This window comes from Myotis nattereri, assembly GCF_964212035.1.
Source record: "Myotis nattereri genome assembly, chromosome: 17".
In the NCBI taxonomy this organism is placed as follows: domain Eukaryota; kingdom Metazoa; phylum Chordata; class Mammalia; order Chiroptera; family Vespertilionidae; genus Myotis; species Myotis nattereri.
The window spans coordinates 9539168-9558197 of NC_138092.1; positions in this window are offsets into that span (position 1 = coordinate 9539168).

Sequence of the window (19030 nt, forward strand, 5' to 3'; positions counted from 1 at the left end):
GAGACATAGAAGCACGGAACAGACTGACAAACCTCAGAGGGAAGGTGGGAGGTGGGGATGGGAAGACATTAACCAAAGAACTTATATGAATCTATGCATAACCCATTGACACAGACAATAGTGTGGTGAAGGCCTGGGGGTGGTGAGGTGGAGGGGGTCAGTGGGAGAAAAAAGGGGACATCTGTAATACTTTCAACAATAAAGAAAATATAACTCTCTAGGTTAACAGTATAGAGATTATGATATTAAATTTGAATTGCAAATAATCCATTATGTTTTAACTTGACAGAGATGGACACCTATTTGGGCTCTGGGTTTGCCTTTATGCCTGCCTTGCCTCAGCTAACACCATTCTCTAAGACAGTGATTCTCAACCTTCTGGCCCTTTAAATACAGTTCCTCATGTTGTGACCCCAACCATAAAATTATTTTCGTTGCTACTTCATAACTGTAATTTCGCTACTGTTATGAATCGTCATGTAAATATCTGATATGCAGGATGGTCTTAGGCGACCCCTGTGAAAGGGTCGTTCGACCGCCAAAGGGGTCGCGACCCACAGGTTGAGAACCGCTGCTCCAAGAGCTCACAGAGTGACATGGGATCCTTCCTAAACTGCCTCAGACCAAAGTGCCTACTCCATAACAAAAGAGGGATGGCAGTGGGCAATCACAGTGAGATCCCTGGTTCCACCATGCATGGCACCATCCAGGGGCTATTAGCATTGGAATGCCTCTTAAAGGGACATCTAATGTTTCTGATTGAAGATATCTCTGGCATACTAGGGTGCCACCCTGAAGGACATAGTATATATCTTAAATCGGTTACCATCATATAGTGCTGTATCCCCAGAAGGAAGAATATACAGGTCTGAGAACCAAGATGTGGATGTAAGGGGTCACCCAGCTGACTGTCACTCCCAATGACCTGCTTGGGGGATGTGTGCTTTCCATATCCAACGCTTTAGGTCATGTGAGCCTAGAATTCCTGGGATCTGGAAGAGAGATGCTTCTATCAGGGGATACAACAAGAGTTCCACTAAACCTATAGCTAAGGCCGCCACCTGATCCCTCTGTGGCAATTGAGCAACAGGTACAAGAAAGAATCACCCATGAGCAGGAGTAATTAATTCTGATCATGAAAAGGTATGATGGCTGTTACTAAATGGAGATAGGGAGAAATATGTTAAGCACTCATGGTCTACTGGGTCAGCCCTAATACTCCCATGAAGGTTTTCACTCTAAATGGTTAAGTAGAGCAACCCAGGCATAAGGGGATGGTAGACAGAGGCTCACACCCACCCAACCCATCCCCATCAAACCATTTAGACTCACAGAATTTCTAGTCAAGAGGTAAGGAGAAGGTAGAGGGAGGGAGTTTATGAGAATCAACTACAGCCTTCGGACCAACTGTAACAGCCACTAACTGCTACTCTTCCTCATATATAAGCTTTATCATAAAATACAAGAGCCAGAATCTGGAGGAAATTGTGACTAGTTGGAGGGAACATAAGGTGAAAAGCAAGCAGTTAGGAGCATAATCAGGGTGGAATGAGATCAATGCTGTTGGATCCCCACAAGATCCTCTTCTCCAGGCTGATGTCCCCAGTCCCCAGCTGCTGCATGTTGACTGCTAGATGCTTACAGATGCCTCCTTCTCTGGAGAAATGCCTTCCCGGGAAGTGATGCCCACTTCCCTGCCTGGCTTCCTGCCCCTGCCCTCGCCTGCTTACCTTGATCTTCGTATCTTGGGTCACTTTCTCCAAAACTCATCTGCTCATGATTCCTCATTTCAGATTCTGCTTCCAGGAAATGTGATGGAGGATACTGATTATTTTAGGCTAAATCTTGTCCTCCCAAAGGACATATTCAAGTCTCAACTCGCTGTGCCAATGACCACGACCTTATTTGGAAATAGGGTCTTTGCAGATGTAATCAAGTTAAAATGAAGACATACTGGATTAGAACGGGCCCGAACCCAATGACGTGTGTCTCATAAGAGGAGAGACAGAGATATGGGCACACAAAGAGAGGAGGCTACCATGGCATGGTGGCTGCAGGAATTGGACGTATGCTACCATAAGTAACCACCCAGGATTGTCTGCAACCACCAGAAACTGGAAGAGGTAAAGAAAGATTCTCCCCCTGGAGCCTTCAGAGAGAGCGTGGGACAGTCAGAAGCCTCCCAGCTGTGGCATTTTGTTCTAGCAGCTACAGGAAGCACACACACTGTCATAGAAGGTCCAACTTAAAGTTGAACTCCTCTATGAAGCTTTCTCTGGTCACTCCGACTGACACCTCCGTCTCCTCCGATCATCCGTAGCACACATTTCTCCCTGCATTCATTGCCACTTGCCAGGCACAGCCTAGCGTCCATTTTCACTTGTTCTGGGTGCTAGATTGTAAGTTCCTGGAGTGCAGTGACCAGGGATGATATGCTATCTTAAGGAGGCTCTTGGTTAGCATTATCTTTTCAATAGAAAACATGGAAGCATGTTTTATTGTGGATTCTTATTTTAGCTAACACTCCCTGTGCATAAATAATAGGAGGAGGCGGGGGAGTTAAAAATCACTAAAATTAAACAACTGGTTTTTCTGTTGTTTGTTTTGTTTTCATTTGTTTGTTTGTATTATGAAATGTTTTGTTGATTAGTTGGACCACTTTGGCACATGGAGGAAAACATAAAGCAATTACATAGCCAGAGGAGTGAACTGAAAAGAAAATATCATGGGCTAGTAAATTGATAGATGAATAGAATATTTTAAAAAGTTGTCATTTGTAATCTCCTTGCTTAAAGAGACCCCGAGACTATTTGATTCTCCGAGTTCATCTCATTTTCAAGACTAATGCCCTTAAATTCCTTTGGAACCTGAAGCATATCTAAAACAAATACAGGTGAATGGGGAAAGGGTTATTTATGGATTCAACATGAAAATAGAAACATGCTGGTCGCAATTTTAAGCGCTTTGATTTCAGCATCCAAGAACATTTATTAATTAAGAAGACATTCACATGGTGACCTAGCCATTGCTTTTTAGTGTTCTCAGTTCACATCTGGAAAGTTTCCTTTGAGAACAACTGTCCTGCAGAATGCCAGCGATCTATCAAGACCATATTTCTGGGACTCTTTTTTCTGATTAGGATGTTCTAGAAGGGAGATGACAAGGAGAGAACTGCTGGTCCATAGTGCAAGAGATTAATAACATGCATTAAAAAAGCTCATTCTTGGGAGTTATATTGGAAACTGTTGCCTTAGCATACATTCTTCAAAAACAATTTGCAGGATTGCACTTCACTAGTTGACATGGATATCTACAAATCTTTTAAATGTAACACTTTAGCTTAGTCAGCTAAAAATTTTTTCTATAAAATCAAATGTAATGTTTGTTTGTTTTTTCCTAAGGCCACAAAGAAAAGGTAGAGATGATTCCATTGTAAACCACTTGCATAATCTTGAATAATTTTAGAGTAAGATAAAGCATTGTCAGAGTTAACCATTGATCTAAAATGATACAAGTGAAAGCAGGAGAAAGGCAAAATCACTTAGTGACATATCCAATCTTACATACATATAAGAATTAAAAATAAGAAATCTCTTACCGAGATTTCTGGAAATTCTTGTCCCATGAAGGCTTTCTTGTTTCCCTCCTTTTTTCCTAAAATATGTCAAAATGTTAGCAGAATGAAGACACTGTTCTTCTGCCCTAAATATCTTATATTCAAAATATTCAAGTGTAAAATAGTATCAAAAAAGAGCCCCAGTTTTGGAAGGCAACGAATACAAAGTATCCAGTGTCGTTCTACAAATACCTTTTCTTTCCTCATGAGGGCCTTTGATACTCTGCCATGGAAAACCAATACACAGCATTGTACAATTTGATAATGTGTGGGTACTGCCCTGTGAGAAGTTGGCAGAAAAAGTAAAGGGAAGAAATAGTACTCGTAGTTTTAAAGGTAAGTAATAAGGTCACTGCAAGCAGAATTTTCCTTTTGTCAAGCCCCAGTACCCATTTCTGAAAATGGATTTCATTTGCACTTCCATCCTGGATGAGAAAATGTCATCATGCTCGTTCCATCAGCTCACCTGCCTGTGATAACCTAGCAATCTTAACAGCCAGACCACCAGACAGGAAATAATTGTGCAGATTTAGTCTTGGAAGCTGTCAGGCCATAGACCTTACTTGCCAGGAATGTTTTCCCGAGTCTGTCCGACAGTTACCATGATGACATAGAAAGTTAAGACATAAGTATTTTGTTTGTGTCTGTTGATATAGAGCAGATAATAAGATACAGCCTAGCCGAAACCGGTATGGCTCAGTGGATAGAGCGTCGGCCTGCGGACTGAGGGGTCCCAGGTTCGATTCCGGTCAGGGGCATGTACCTGGGTTGCGGGCACATCCCCAGTAGGAGGTGTGCAGGAGGCAGCTGATCGATGTTTCTCTCTCATCGATGTTTCTAACTCTCTATCTCTCTCCCTTCCTCTCTGTAAAAAATCAATAAAATATATTAAAAAAAAAAAAGATACAGCCTAGGGAAACTAATTCATTTGCATTTATCTACTTATTTATTTGCATTTGTTTATTCATTAATTATTCATTCCTTTAACTCAAATCAGGAACTCTGTTAAGTGATGAAAGTGGAAAGATGCATAAGATATCGTATTTTCCTTTGAAGAGCTCTTAGGGAGGTAAGTGGGCAAGCTCTAAGGTTCAGTGTGGTTTACAGGGAGGCGTCTACTTCCAAATAGGCCACAGGTGCTCCGCCCAAGTGGAAAGAAACATTTGGGGTTCTTCACCGCCACGGGGACAGTTAGCTCTGATCGCAGATAAGGTGAGAAAACAAATCCCCACTCAGCTGGGAATTCGTTCTTCTGTGTAACTTTCTAAGTCCTTGAAAGCCAAGTTCTTCATTTTCTTCTGTATTCTCATTTCAAGAGCAGGTAACTTTGAGTTCACTTTGTCCAAAGGCCCTCTTCCAAGAGTGTTAGCATTTCAATTGGTATTAAGTAGCTCTCTGTGGTCTTTGTTTTGTTGTGTTGTGTGTGTGTGTGTTTCCATACAGAGGAGAGGTGGGGGGAGGGCAGGGCTGCATTTCTTTAAAAGCTGTTACCTGCTAGTGAGTAGAACCACTCACTTCTTACCCAGCTTTCCAATACCATGCAGCTTCACATCCTTTGAAGGAAAGAGCCTTTATAAACAGGAGAAATAAAAGGCTCTCACTAGCCTCATCCCACTCAGCTCTTCCTCTTCCATTCTCCCCGCACTCACTGCCCTTGGGTTCCTAGCTTCTGAGTTCTTTTGTCCACAAAAGGTCAGTTACTCTGCTTGTCTCCACCACCTGATCCTGACTGTGGATGACTACATACTACAGCCGCAGTATTCTGACATGCATAACGCCATGACCTTTATATTTTACTGCCGCTGTCCTTGTATTTAAACACCTTACTTGGTCTCAGGAAGGATGAATAATAAACTGGAAAGAATAAAGCTTTGAAGACGTCAGAACTGGGATTACCTCTGGGCCGTGACATTTGTTTGTTGTGTTACTTTGAGCAAGAGCAAACCTCTCTAACCCTGTTTCAGATGTTATTGCCTTACAAGGTTTTTGTGAGGCATTAACTTGTGTGACAATTGTATACATCCAGCACAGAATACAACCAATAAACAGGAGCCATTTTTATGATTATTTGTATGCACTCCTGGCATATAGCCAGGGCTGGTCATGCCTCCTTATTGTGCAGTGTATCCATCCATTTGTAGTGTGTCGAGAAACAGACAAAATTCTGAGGCTACAATGTGAGGGATACCAGGTGCCCGTCCTAAAGGGGTTCAGAGATGTTGCAGAAAGAAAAGTATATACAAAAATTATGGTATTAAGTAATCATACCAGAGTAGAAAAAAAGACACAGTCCCGAGGACTACAGGGGATAAGGAGACTCTATAACATTCACTTCACCAGAGAGGAATAAATCTTGTGAAGACAGAATTCCAAAAACGGAATTCTACATATTATTTTGCTGACTCTGAACACAAGAATCTTGGTAGGAGAAGTCAAATTAGCATACTTACAAACAACGAACTCTACGGGGAACGTAGTAGCCTGCACACTTTTCAGGGTGGATTTGGTCAGGCTTTCGTCAGAAAAACAGAAATCACTCTAAGTAGTTCGAGCAGAAAGATTTTAACGCAGGGAACCAGGTACTTACAGAACCACTGGAAGAATGGCCAAAAGAAGGTCAGAGAAAGCCACTGCTAGGTCTCAGGGGTACTGATCGCTTTCAGGGACTTGAGAAATTGCAGGAACTCCAAGAAAATGATCATGGCACCAAGATGGCGCTGAACAGGAAATGTCTCTGGGTTACCACAAAATCTCACCTCTGCCACAGCCTAGGCCTCTGCCTGCTCCTGCCTGGGACAACAATGTGTGACTTCTGCTCCTGTTCAGTCCTCAAATCTCACATCTCTCCTGATTTCTTGATGCTTTGACATTGGGGGGCTTGCTGACTCAGGAGGGACTGCCCCTCTCAGGATTAGCTAAATCCTGGATAGCAAATAATACCCAGTGGCTGCTCCTTTCCTATGTAAACCAACCAGTCTGGAATCCATACCCCCAATCACCTCTCACACTCTAGGCCACTACCGCTTGCCCTAATGGCCCCAGCGCCAGGCCACTAGGGGTAGCCCCTGTGCCCCAGAACCCACTGGAATTACTGAAACTAGCCAATCAAAGCTGCTTGCCACACCTCCCCGATTCCTTCTGGTGGAAGGCACCGTAAAGGCTCTTGCTAACCTTTCTCCCCACTCTGTCTGCCTCCTAACTGACCTAGGGCTTCCCCGTGCAGTCCCCTGTGGCAGAGCACAGCATGCACCCTTCTCTTGAGGTCTGTAAGTATGACAAACTACTTTTTTTTTTTAATTCATTTTAGAGAGAGAGGAAAGGAGAGAGAGAAACATTGATGTGAGAGAGAAACATCAATTGCTGCCCTCTGCCTTCTCACAAGGGATGATATTTAGTTGAACTGTGTGGATGGGAGTAGAGGTGCGAAGGGTACAGGAACACTGCATGTAAAGGTGCGGAAGCCTAACAGAACAATGGAAAAATAATTTTCTGCCATTAGAACATAAAGTGCATGTGTGGACAGAGGTGGGAGAGGAGGCTGGAATGGTACTTAGGGCCAGATCATATCAATATTTAAAATACAGCTCCAATAGGAGAGTTCCATAATAACATTTGTACTTTACAAAGATAATTTGTTGGCCTTCTAAAAAAAAGAATTCCCCTGAAAAGAGAGGTTCAAGTCATGAATATGGATTAAGAAAATAATGCAATTATGCAAATGGAACATGATGAGGACAAAATGAAGACAGCGAGAGAGGAGCACGAAGAAATAGTTATTTGATACATGTACAAGAGAATAGAGGGACTTGGTAGTTATTTGAATGTGGGGAATAAAAGGCAAGAAGACATCCAGAATATGAAGGTTTCTAACTTAGCTTACTAGGTGAAAAGTGAGGACATTGCCTGTGGTTGATCAGGCTAGAAATACAACTGGAGGAGAAGGTTAGGGTAGGGAGAAAAACAATGAGTTTGGTTTTAGACAGTTGACCTCAAAGTGCTTTCAAGTCATCCACAGTAAAAGTGGATTCATAGAAGTAGGGGAGGGCGGGGGTAAGGGGAAGAGATCAACAGAAGGACTTGTATGCATGTATATAAGACAAACCAATGGACATGGACAACAGGGGGATGGGAGCATGAGTTTGTGTGTTGGGGGGAGGTTGGGGGTTAATGGAGGGGATGAGGACACATTTGTAATACCTTAACTAATAATAATAATAATAAAAAAAAATATATATATATATATATATATATATATAAAAAGTGGATTCATAGAAGAGATTTGGGCTATTTATTTATTTATTTATTTAAATATATTTTTATTGATTTCAGAGAGGAAGGAAGAGGGAGCGAGAGATAGAAACATCAATGAGAGAGAATCACTGATTGGCTGCCTCCTGCACAGTCTGAGCCCTCAATCCGGGCATGCGCCCTTGACCAGAATCGAACCTGGGACGCTTCAGTCCAAAGGCTGATGCTCTATCCACTGAGCCAAACCAGCTAGGGCTGGGCTACTTATTTAGATGTAGGAGACACAAATATATAAGTGAGGCCTCCCAGAAGAGATTATAAAATGAAATGAGAAATACATCAAGAGGAATGCCAACATTTAATAGGAAGAGGTATCACTAAGGGGAAGGAAGAATGGTCAGAGGGGAAAGAGAAGAATCAAAGTGATGTCATGGGACTCAAGGAGAAGAGTTTTGAATGGTGGGAGTGGAGGTAAGGACTTTAATAGTGCTGGTCACAAAGTGAAGTTGGTCCACCAACACAGAGATGATGACCGGAGAAGGGATCCAACAAGAGTTGTGGAGAGTATTTACTTTGAGCATGCCCAGATCTGGATGAAAGTTTTCTGCTAAGTCTTTATTCATCCCGAGTTTTAAATAGGTGATACTAGCTGAAACTGTTAGCTTTCCTGGAAATAAAGGAGTTCTGAGGTCAGACATTATTCAGCTAAAATAGATGGGCTTGTGGGGAGGGGTTGGGAGCCTAGAAGCTTTCCTAGAGCCCATAACATCCCTTTATATCTCACTCTGTGGTGGCTATTCCAGTTGGAGATACAATGAGACAGTGAACGTTTTTACTATGTTGGTGCTGCTTAGAATGACGGCTATCTGTTTATGGGATTTTAGCCAAAAAGGACAATGTGTGGTCAGATTTTTTTTCCATGCTGGGCACATGTGCATGCTGATGTGTGCTTGGCAGAGGCATTCCTGACTTGCACAGCCTGTTGCAATTTGCTTCTATGTTCACAATAAGCCTGTGGGTTTTGCTCAGAAATAGCTCTCTCATTCGTTGGAACTGCATTCCAAGACGGCTTCCCTGAGCTGTATTTATTCTCATCACCAAAGGTGATTCTTTTGTGCTTTATGGTTTTGAAAGCACTTTCACCTTCAATATATTTAATTCAAGCTTCAAAATAAACCTGTGAGCCGTAACCGGTTTGGCTCAGTGGATGGAGCGTCAGCCTGCGGACTGAAGGGTCCCAGGTTCGATTCTGGTCAGGGGCATGTACCTTGGTTGCGGGCATATCCCCAGTAGGAGGTGTGCAGGAGGCAGCTGGTTGATGTTTCTCTCTCATCGATGTTTCTCGCTCTCTATCCCTCTCCCTTCCTCTCTGTAAAAAATCAATTAAAAAATTTGTTAAAAAATAATAAAAAGTATTTTAAAAAATAAAATAAAAATAAACCTGTGAGATAGATGAGTCAGGTGTTAATATTATGTCCATTTTATGGATGAGAAAAACAATGCTCAAGGGAATCACATGACTTCCTAAAATTTGCACAGTTAATATTTAGAAACCTGATAATAGCTAATAGTTCTATTGTATTTCCATAAGCTAGCACTGTTCAATGTAATATATATACTCAATCTTTACAACAATCCTGCAAAAGGGGTGCCATTATTGCCCCATTTGATAGATAAAGATGGATTTCAACTCTCCCTCTTTGATTTTTAGCACTTGCCCATTTCCATGGTGTAAATACTTATCCCAACCACAGCTTATTTCAAGCTACCAATGTGATGACAACCAGCTTCCAAAACTCCTGAAAATTTAATAATCGGTTCTACTTCTTTCCTAAGTGTTTTTCTGTAACACCCTTAAAACTCATAACAACAATCTTGTAAGGACTGTTACGTTAATTAGTCACAGTTTACACATGAGAAAACTGAGAAACCAAGAGTCTTAAGCAAGTTGCCCAAGATCAAACTGTTACCAAGCAGCAGAGTCAGGATTTGGCTGTGAGCACAGAGTTCCTGAGCCTCAGCTCTTACCTGCTACACTGTTCTGCCAGCTTCTCAAACATGGCCTAGCCTTCCAGCTTCATCCTCGATGTCTCTATAGAAAGAAGAAAAAAATCAATTGTTTTGAAGGTTCCCTGCCTGGTTGCTCAGCCTCCCATCTCTCCATTCTATCTTACATACTACTAAGAAAATGTTCTCTGAAGGAAAGAGCTGCTCATATCATTCCCCTGCTCAAATACCTTCAAACAGTTTGCTGCCACAGGTGAGATAAAATACATACTCCTCGCCTTGGTACTCATGTCCTCTGTGCTCAATTCTAAATACCTTTTCTAGTCTTCATTACCATTCCCCTGAGCGTTTTGTCTGCTTCAATAACACCACATTAATTGTGACTTCTCAAGCAGCCCATGGACTTTTTAGCTCTGGGCACAGGCTAATACCTCCACCTGTCCAAGTCCTACCATCTTTCATGGTTCTGTACAAACGTCACTTTCTCTCTGGGGTCTTCCCACATGCCTCCAGTTGGAAAAAATTTCTTTTCTGATTCCCCATTGTCCCCATTACACTTGATTTGTAGTACCTCTATTACAGCACTCAGGGCAATCTGTTTTTTATTATAGTTGTATTCTATACAGTGGGAGATATGTCTGTCTCTCCTACTATAGTATGAGTCTTTTAGGGCAGGATCCAGGACAGTGTCTTGTTCATAGCAGAAGCTGAATGAACATTTGTGAACTCTATTGCTAGATTATATCAATCAAAATCTGAGCTTGGTGTAAACTGAGTATTTACTCTCCTCTTTCCCAGGTCATGTTTATTCCCTGATGACAGGAGTGCCAACCCCACCAGTCAACCAGAGAAGCAACAGAACACCTTGTACTATGGCCACAATGGTTGAACTTGTGGGAGAGCTATAGCTGACCAGAGGAAGTCCTGTACCAGGTCCTGTCCTGGCCCTGTCCTCCACTCATTTGGGATGGTGATGATGTTTTCCACTGAAGTCCCTCCTCCCCCACCCCCTGACCCGCATCACAGACACAGCCACCTCTAGGACTGCAAATCCATCCCAGAGCAGGTGGTGTTTCAACTCATGGATCCAGAGCAAACACCTCCTCTCCCCATCTTTTTTGTCTCTGCTGTTTTATTTGTAATGACTTCAAAATGCAACAGAACCAACTGGCAACTCTCTTAAGTTAGCTGCTCAAATATCTCAGAGATATTGTGGGTTCAGTTTCAGATAACTGCAATAAAGCAAATAAGGCAACATTTTGGCTTCTTAGTGCCAAATTGTTATGTTTACACTATACCATAGTCTATTAAGTGCACAATAGTGTTTTATTTAAAAAGAAAGTACATATCTTAATTTAAAAATACCTTATTGCTAAAAAATGCTAATCATAATCTAGGCTGTCTTTTTACTGATGGCGGGTCTTGCCTCAATGTTGATACTGCTGACTGATCAGGATGGTGGTTTCTGAAGGTTGGGTGACTGTGGTAATTTCTTAAATGAAACAACAATGAAATTTGCCACCTCAATGGACTCTGTTTTCCCATATGATTTCTCTGTAGCACGTGCTGCTGTTTGACAGCCTCTTCCCCACAGTAGAGCTTCTTTCAGAATTGGAGTCAATCCTCTCAAACACTGCCTCTGCTTTACCAACTAGGTTTATGTCGCGTTCTAAACCCTTTGTCGTCTTTCAACAATTTTCACAGCATCTTCACCAGAAGTAGATTCCATCACAAAAACCCACTGTCTTAGCTCATCCATGAGCTAAAACAACTCTCATTCATTAGATTTTTATTGAATTTACAGCAATTCAATCATATCTTTAGAATTCACTTCTAATTCTAGGTCTCTCTTGCTATTTCGCCCATATCTGCGGTTACTTCTTCCACTGAAGTCTTGAACTTCTCAAGTCATTCATGAGGTTTGGGATCAATCTCTCTTCCAAACTCCTGTTAATGTTGACATTTTGATCTCTTTTCATGAAACGCAAATGTTCTTAATGGCATTTAGAATTGTAAGTCCTGTCCAGAAGGTTTAAATTTACTTTGCCCAGATCCATCACGCAGTGGTTCTCAACCTTCTGGCCCTTTAAATACAGTTCCTCATGGTGTGACCCAACCATAAAATCATTTTCGTTGCTACTTCATCACTGTAATGTTGCTACTGTTATGAATCGTCATGTAAATGTCTGATATGCAGGATGGTCTTAGGCGACCCCTGTGAAAGGGTCGTTCGACCGCCAAAGGGGTCGCGACCCACAGGTAGAGAACCGCTGCATCAGAGGCACCACTATCTCATGGCAGCTATGGCCTCAGAAAACATATTTCTTAAATAATGAGGCTTAAAAGTTTCTGCAGAATGGATGTTGTTTTGACAGGCATGAAAACATTAGTCTCACTGTACACCTCCATCAGAGCTCTTGGATGACCAGGTGCATGGTCAATGAGCAGTAATATTTTGAAATGAATATTTTTATGAAAAATAGGTCTAAAAAGCAGGCTTAAAATATTTGGTAAGCCATGTTAAATCAGATGTGCTGTTATCCAGGCTTTGTTGTTCTACTTATAGAGCATAGGCTGAGTAGATTTAGCATAATTTTTAAGAGCCCTAGGATTTTCAGAATGGTGAATGAACACTGGCTTCAACTTAAAGTCACCAGCTGCATTAGCCCCTCACAAAAGAGGCAGCCTGTCCTTTGAAGTTTTCAAGTCAGGCATTGACTTCTCTCTAGCTATAAAAGTCCTAGGTGGCATCTTATTCCATTATAAGGCTGTTATGTCTACACTGAAAATCTACTGTTTAGGGTGGCCACCTTTATTAACTATCTTAGCTAGATCTGGATAACTTGCTGTAGCTTTTACATCAATACTTGCTACTTGACCTTGTACTTTTTATGAAGATAAATTCTTTCTGTAAACCTCATGAACCAACCTTTGCTCACTTTAATTTTTCCCCCACAGAGCTTCCTTACCTCTCTCGGCCTTCCTAGAATGAAAGAGAGTTGGGGCTTTGTTCTCTGAACTAGGCTTTCACTTAAGGAAATGTTGTGGCTGGTTTGATCCTCTATCCAAACCACTAAAACTTTCTCTGTATCAGCAATAAGGCTGTTTTGATTTCTTGTTATTTGTGTGTTCACTGGAGTAGCACTTTTTAATTCCCGTCAAGAACTCTTCCTTCGCATTCACAACTTGGCTAACTGTTTGGCAAGAGGTCTACCTTTCAACCTATCTTGGCTTTTGATATGCCTCCCTCACTAAGCTTAATCATTTCTAGCTATCGATTTAAAGTAAGACATGAAATTCTTCCTTTCATTTGAGCAATTGGTGGCCAGTGTAGAGTTATTAATTGGCCTAATTTTAATATTCTTGTGTCTCAGGAAATAGCGAGGCCAGAGGACCGGGTGAGCGATGGTAGAACAGTTGGTCAGTGGAGCAGCCAGAACACACACATTTATTGATTAAGTTTGTCACATATATGGGAGCAGTTTGTGGCACCCCCCCAAACAATCACAATCATAACATCAAAGATCACTGATCACAGATCATCACAACAAATATAATAATGATCTAAAAGCTTGAAATACTGTATGAATTACCGGAATGTGACACAGAGACAAAGTGAGGAAATGCTATTGGAAAAGTGGTAGTGATAGACTTGTTTGACACCAGTTGCCACAAAACCTTCAATTTCTTGTGAAGCGCAAGAAAGAGAAGAGTATTAAAACAAGGGATGCCTGTAGCTGAAAAGTCTGTACTACCTATCCCCACAGCAAGATGAATAGAGTTGACTTAGTGCCTTCCAGGGCTCTCATGCGTGCTCAAGGTGAGCTTCTAGTACTCTCTAGATAGAGCAGAAAAATGAAAACAGCACCCCTACTTCCTTGTACACCAATCCAATAGCCAGCAGGCATCTCCCTGCATTGATACAGGGCAGGTTATCTCATTTGGGACTAGGCAAGTTTTTGTGGTAGGCGTTATCCTATGCATTCTAGAATATTTACCAGCATTCTTTTTTTTAAAATATATTTTATTGATTTTTTTTTTTACAGAGAGGAAGGGAGAGGGATAGAGAGTTGGAAACATCAATGAGAGAGAAACACCAATCCGCTGCCTCCTGCACACTCCCTACTGAGGATGTGCCCACATCCAAGGTACACGCCCTTGACCGAATTGAACCTGGGACCCTTGAGTCCCCAGGCTGATGCTCTATCCACTGAGCCAAACTGGTTAGGGCACCAGCATTCTTGACCTCTACCCACTAGACACCAGTAACACCCCCTCCCCCCTCAGGTGTGACATCCAAACATGTCTCCTCATATTATCAATGCCCTTGAGAGGCACAAACTCTCCCAGTTGAGAACCACTGATATAGGGCTTTCCTGGCACAAACTGCCACCTAAGTGACCCTTGTTCGGCTGTGACTCCATTGGCCTCCACTCCAGCCCTCCAATTAGTAACCCGTGATCAGCTGTGTGCTGTCTTTGGGGTTAGTGTTCATAGTTCCAGCCTCTGGCATATGTTCCTGGATGACCGCCTCCAGGATGGGTGGCAGGATGGGTATCATCTGTGACATTGGTAGTGAATCCCAGATAGAACAGAAGGGGAGAGGGGCATATTTCCAGGAGATGTTCTGTTCAGGTTGGGGCCTGTTCCTTTGAGAATTCTCTTGCCTCTGAGTCTGGCACTCTGAACCAGGACCCAGCGAGGAGGGGAGAAATGGGCAAATAAGGTCAACCTGAAGGCTCTTCTTGTTCTAATCAGCTTGCATTGCTTTGTAGGGAATAGTTTTTGAGGGATCTCATTTTATGGGATCTTGCCGAAATTCAAGCTACATAAGATATCCTCTCCAGCTGCTTTAGCAAACCACCTCAAAGGGTCAATAATTTGGGGGCGGGGGGGTGGGAGGAATATATACATATATTCAAATGTCCATCATCCTTCAACACACACACCCTTTTCTGCCTAGATTCTTCTTTCTCTATCTGAGAGGCTTAGTGCATGTATTTCTAAATAAAGATAAAATATCTTGTCAATGAACATTAGAAATTGTTCACAAATCCTCCAATAACTTGCTTTTCTGTAAAATGTAGCAGTACACATTTACATTATATTGGTGTTCAGAATGTTTCTTTATGAAGCTTTTTCCTTGGTGTTAAATGGCCTAAAGTACCATATGTTTCTTAATAAAAAGCCATGTAAAAACCTACATTAATAAACTGAACTCAAAGAAAAGCTGCCCCAAGACGGCTCTAACCAATTCTTTTTATGAGCTTGCCAACAATTTCAAGATTGTTTTAATAAAAAAAATTTATGTTTCTGCCTTTGTGAACCACAGCACGCCAGTTCCCTCCACTTGCCCCCACCCCCCTCCCAGGCCCAGCCAATCCTCCAGTGCCCTATGGAAAGGCTCACTCAGACCTTGGCAAGCAGTTCCCTGGGAGAGCTCAGCTGTCTGGACGGCCCTGCACGCGCACGTGGCCAAGCAGCCACTTCCAAGTCCACGCCGTCCACTCCCAGGTACCGCGCTGCCACCTCCATGGCCACTCTGTTCCCTCCGGGGATGGCACTGAGCAGGGTGAGCAGGACTGCAGTGGTGCAGGGACTTTCAAAAGGAAGCTTCCTTGGAGCCCGGCCTGAGGAACCACGAGCGTGTTTCTAACTGTCGGAGGAGAAGAAACATGGCCTTTCGCACCGACATGACATCACATCATCATGCGATATTGTAATTGCTTATTATCTGCTGGTCTCGGCTACTGGGTGGTAAATTCCTTGAAAGTGAGATTATATTTTGTTAATCAAATGTAGTGCTTAGCATATGCCTGGTTTATCTATAGGCCTTCAATCTGTATACACTGAAATTTGATTGCATTTAAATTTCAGATTGGCCACACACTGGCTATAAGTTACATAATATCTGTTGGTTCAATGAATGAAAAGAATATGTTAAGCAACTGCTATATGTAACTACTAACACAATATACATGACAGAAGTCACTCAATAAATTATGTCACCTCTATTTTTATTATATTTTAATTATATTTACTACTATTATTAATACTAGCTATGAACCTCAGTTTTTTCCCACCCTTAAAGCAGGCATTTCATAATGCCTGCTTCCTTACTAGGTTATTGTGCAAATTAAGAGACCATAAAAGAGCCAGGCCAGTATGGCTCAGTGGTTAAGTATCGACCCATGAACCAAGAGGTCATGGTTCGATTCCCCGTCAGGGCGCATGTCAGAGTTGCGGGCTTGATCCCCAGTAGGGGGCATGCAGGAGACACCCAATTGATGATTCCCTCTTTCTCTCTCTCTCTCTCTATCTCTTCCTCTCTCTGAAATTAATAAAAACACATCTTAAGAAAAAAAAAGAGGTCATAGAAGGTGCTTTAAAATGGTTAATTCTTCTCCTTTCTCAGCACAAGAAATTACCATTTTGATTCCTATCACCTGCTGGAACAAAAACACCCCCAACACATGATGTGACACTGCCACGTCCTTCAAAGGGAAGGTGTGATTTCCTTGCGGCCTCCCCTCCCCATCCTTAGAGCACAGAGAAGGAGGCACCTGGTTGGGAGGAAATGCCCAGCAAATCTGTGGCTGGTGTCCATTGATTATATGTTCATGATATTTGTTTGTACTTTTCTTTTTTATTTTCTTCTCTCTCTCTCTCTCTCTCTCTCTCTCTCTCTCTCTCTCTCAAAATATATATATATTTTTAGAAATGCCAGTTTGTCTCCACAGAACTAATGGGAATAAGAAAGCATTGTTAGGTCTTCGTGGTTCTGCAAAGCCTGCACAGCATTGCTCGAGACAGTGTGTAGTGGTATCTGCGAGGGTGAACTTGCCCTGAGGTGGGGTGAAATTGAAAATGGTTGGGCATGGCATCTTTCCCACCCAGCGTTCTCTTCTTGGTATGCTTTTGCTTTGTTTGCTTGCTTGTTTGTTTTTGTTTTATCTCTGAAGAATTTGTGTTTTAGGTATTTTTCAATATTTTCACCTCACAGATTGTCATGGAGAGAACAAAAAGATGTCTTCTTGAGCATTCACAGAGACAGGGGCAGGACAACAGAGAGCAGCCATATAGATCAAATTCTGGGCCCTGACGAGAAAGAGCATTCCAGCAATTAGAATGCAGCAAAAGGATGTGTCTGGCTAGATTAGACGGTGGTGAGCCCACCATCCCTGGAAATGTCCAAGCAGAGATTTGAATAAGCATGTCAGCGATGCTATAAAATAAATTCTTGCTTGGAATAGGGAATTTAACATGATGACATGTAACAAAGTAAAAGGTTCTTTGCCCCCACTCCTTCCCCAAGATTATTTTAAACCTGTTCTTATCTCTGACCTCACACATCTACTCTAGCAGGGTGGACCCACTTTCTTCTATGATTAGGCTTAATAAGCCCAATATTAAGTTGGTTCCTATCTTGGCTGATAACATCTGGTGAAAATGGAAGATGCCTTTCAATCAAGAGTCCTTTGTGGCTGAGGACTTACAGTTGTTCTAGCCCCTTGTTTGTCTAGCTAAGTTTACTTTTTTTAAAAAAATCATCAGACTAGTTTTCCCCCCTCTCTGGCTTTCATCCACATGAAAAGGTTCTGACCTTTGACTTCTCTTGACTCTTGGTTGCTGCACATGCCCTCAATTTTGCTTGTCTGCTTGGTGTCTGCATTTCTGCGTTGCCTTGATCTTTATATTTGCACCCCGTTCCTAACTACCTGCAAATTTGTGATGATGCTTAAGTGATTGAATTATGGATTAGCGTGGGTTCAGATTGTGATGCCTCCGAACTGGCACACCTTGGACAAGTTGCTTTAGTCTTCTAAACTTTGTTTTCTCAGCTATTTAATGGAAATGATTATAGTACCTGTATGACAGGTGAGGGGTAGTTAGCACACACTCTGTGCCCAATAAATGTTACTACGATTATTATTTCACAAAGACTGATTCACCCTATACTCTCAGGTTCCAACTTCCTAATTAATGTCCTAAAATCAACAACCACTATCCCATTACAAAACAAAATCTTAATTTAGGCTTTCCTTTCTTAATAGAATAGACATGTCCCTATTAAATTGGCTAAAAACATATTTCCATAATATTTTGTCTATTACATTTTATTATAAAATGGAGACCCCAATTTTCCCCAAAATCACTTTGGACTCTGAATATAATGAAGTTGAACTTCAGGTTAGTAAAATCTTTAAAATAAAAAATAACTTACCAGTGTGATATTATCCATATTCAAAACAGTCACAATCACACACTGTTTACACAATTATAACAGGAACAAGACAAGTATGAGAAGCATGGGACCCCCAAATTCTATCCATCTGTGATGTACAATCCTTTAAAATAAATGTGTGACTAAATTTATGAATTTGTGAGTTTATAAATCTATTTAGCAAAGTAGGACCATTTGCCAGTGTTGCAAAATCACTACTCACTACTATGTTTAGCATTATTATTCCATCTCAGGACAGCCAACTTAAAGAGAACCAGATATCATACAGGTTCAGTAAAGAGGGCTGTGGAAATGGGTTGTTGTTGTTGTTGTTGTTGTTTAATTTTTATTGAATTTATTGAGGTGACATTGGAAATATTTTTGATGGAAACGGGCACAGTGCATTCTTGTTAGCTATTGGCTGCCTCCTGAATATGTCCATCAAACTAAATTCTACTCCAAACCAAAATTCAAATAGAACTGAACCCAAATGTTAATGCTTCGCGAAACCATGAAGTGAGCCAACTTTCCCTGGGGGGAAAGGAAAAAAAAAAAACTACTAAAGCAGTTTGATTTGAAGCCAAAACTATATGTTTTATGAAACTATTGAACTGGAACAAAATCAGATCAAAATATACCATGAACTGAATTTAAACAAAACAAATAAATTTTTTATTTCTTTCGAACTGAGTTTCTGGCTACAAATAATGTTTACTTTAGTGCATATGATATTTATTTCAAAACACATATCATTTATCTTGGGCAATTCCCCTTCTCCCCCTGTCATTTTCTCCTTTATACAAAGAGGATGATGATTCCAACCTACTTCCCTAGAGTTAATTTGAGGATTCAATTAAATAATAAGCAAGCACTTCCATCTTCATCATCATCATCATCATCATCATCATCATCATCATCATCATCTCTTCATTTTG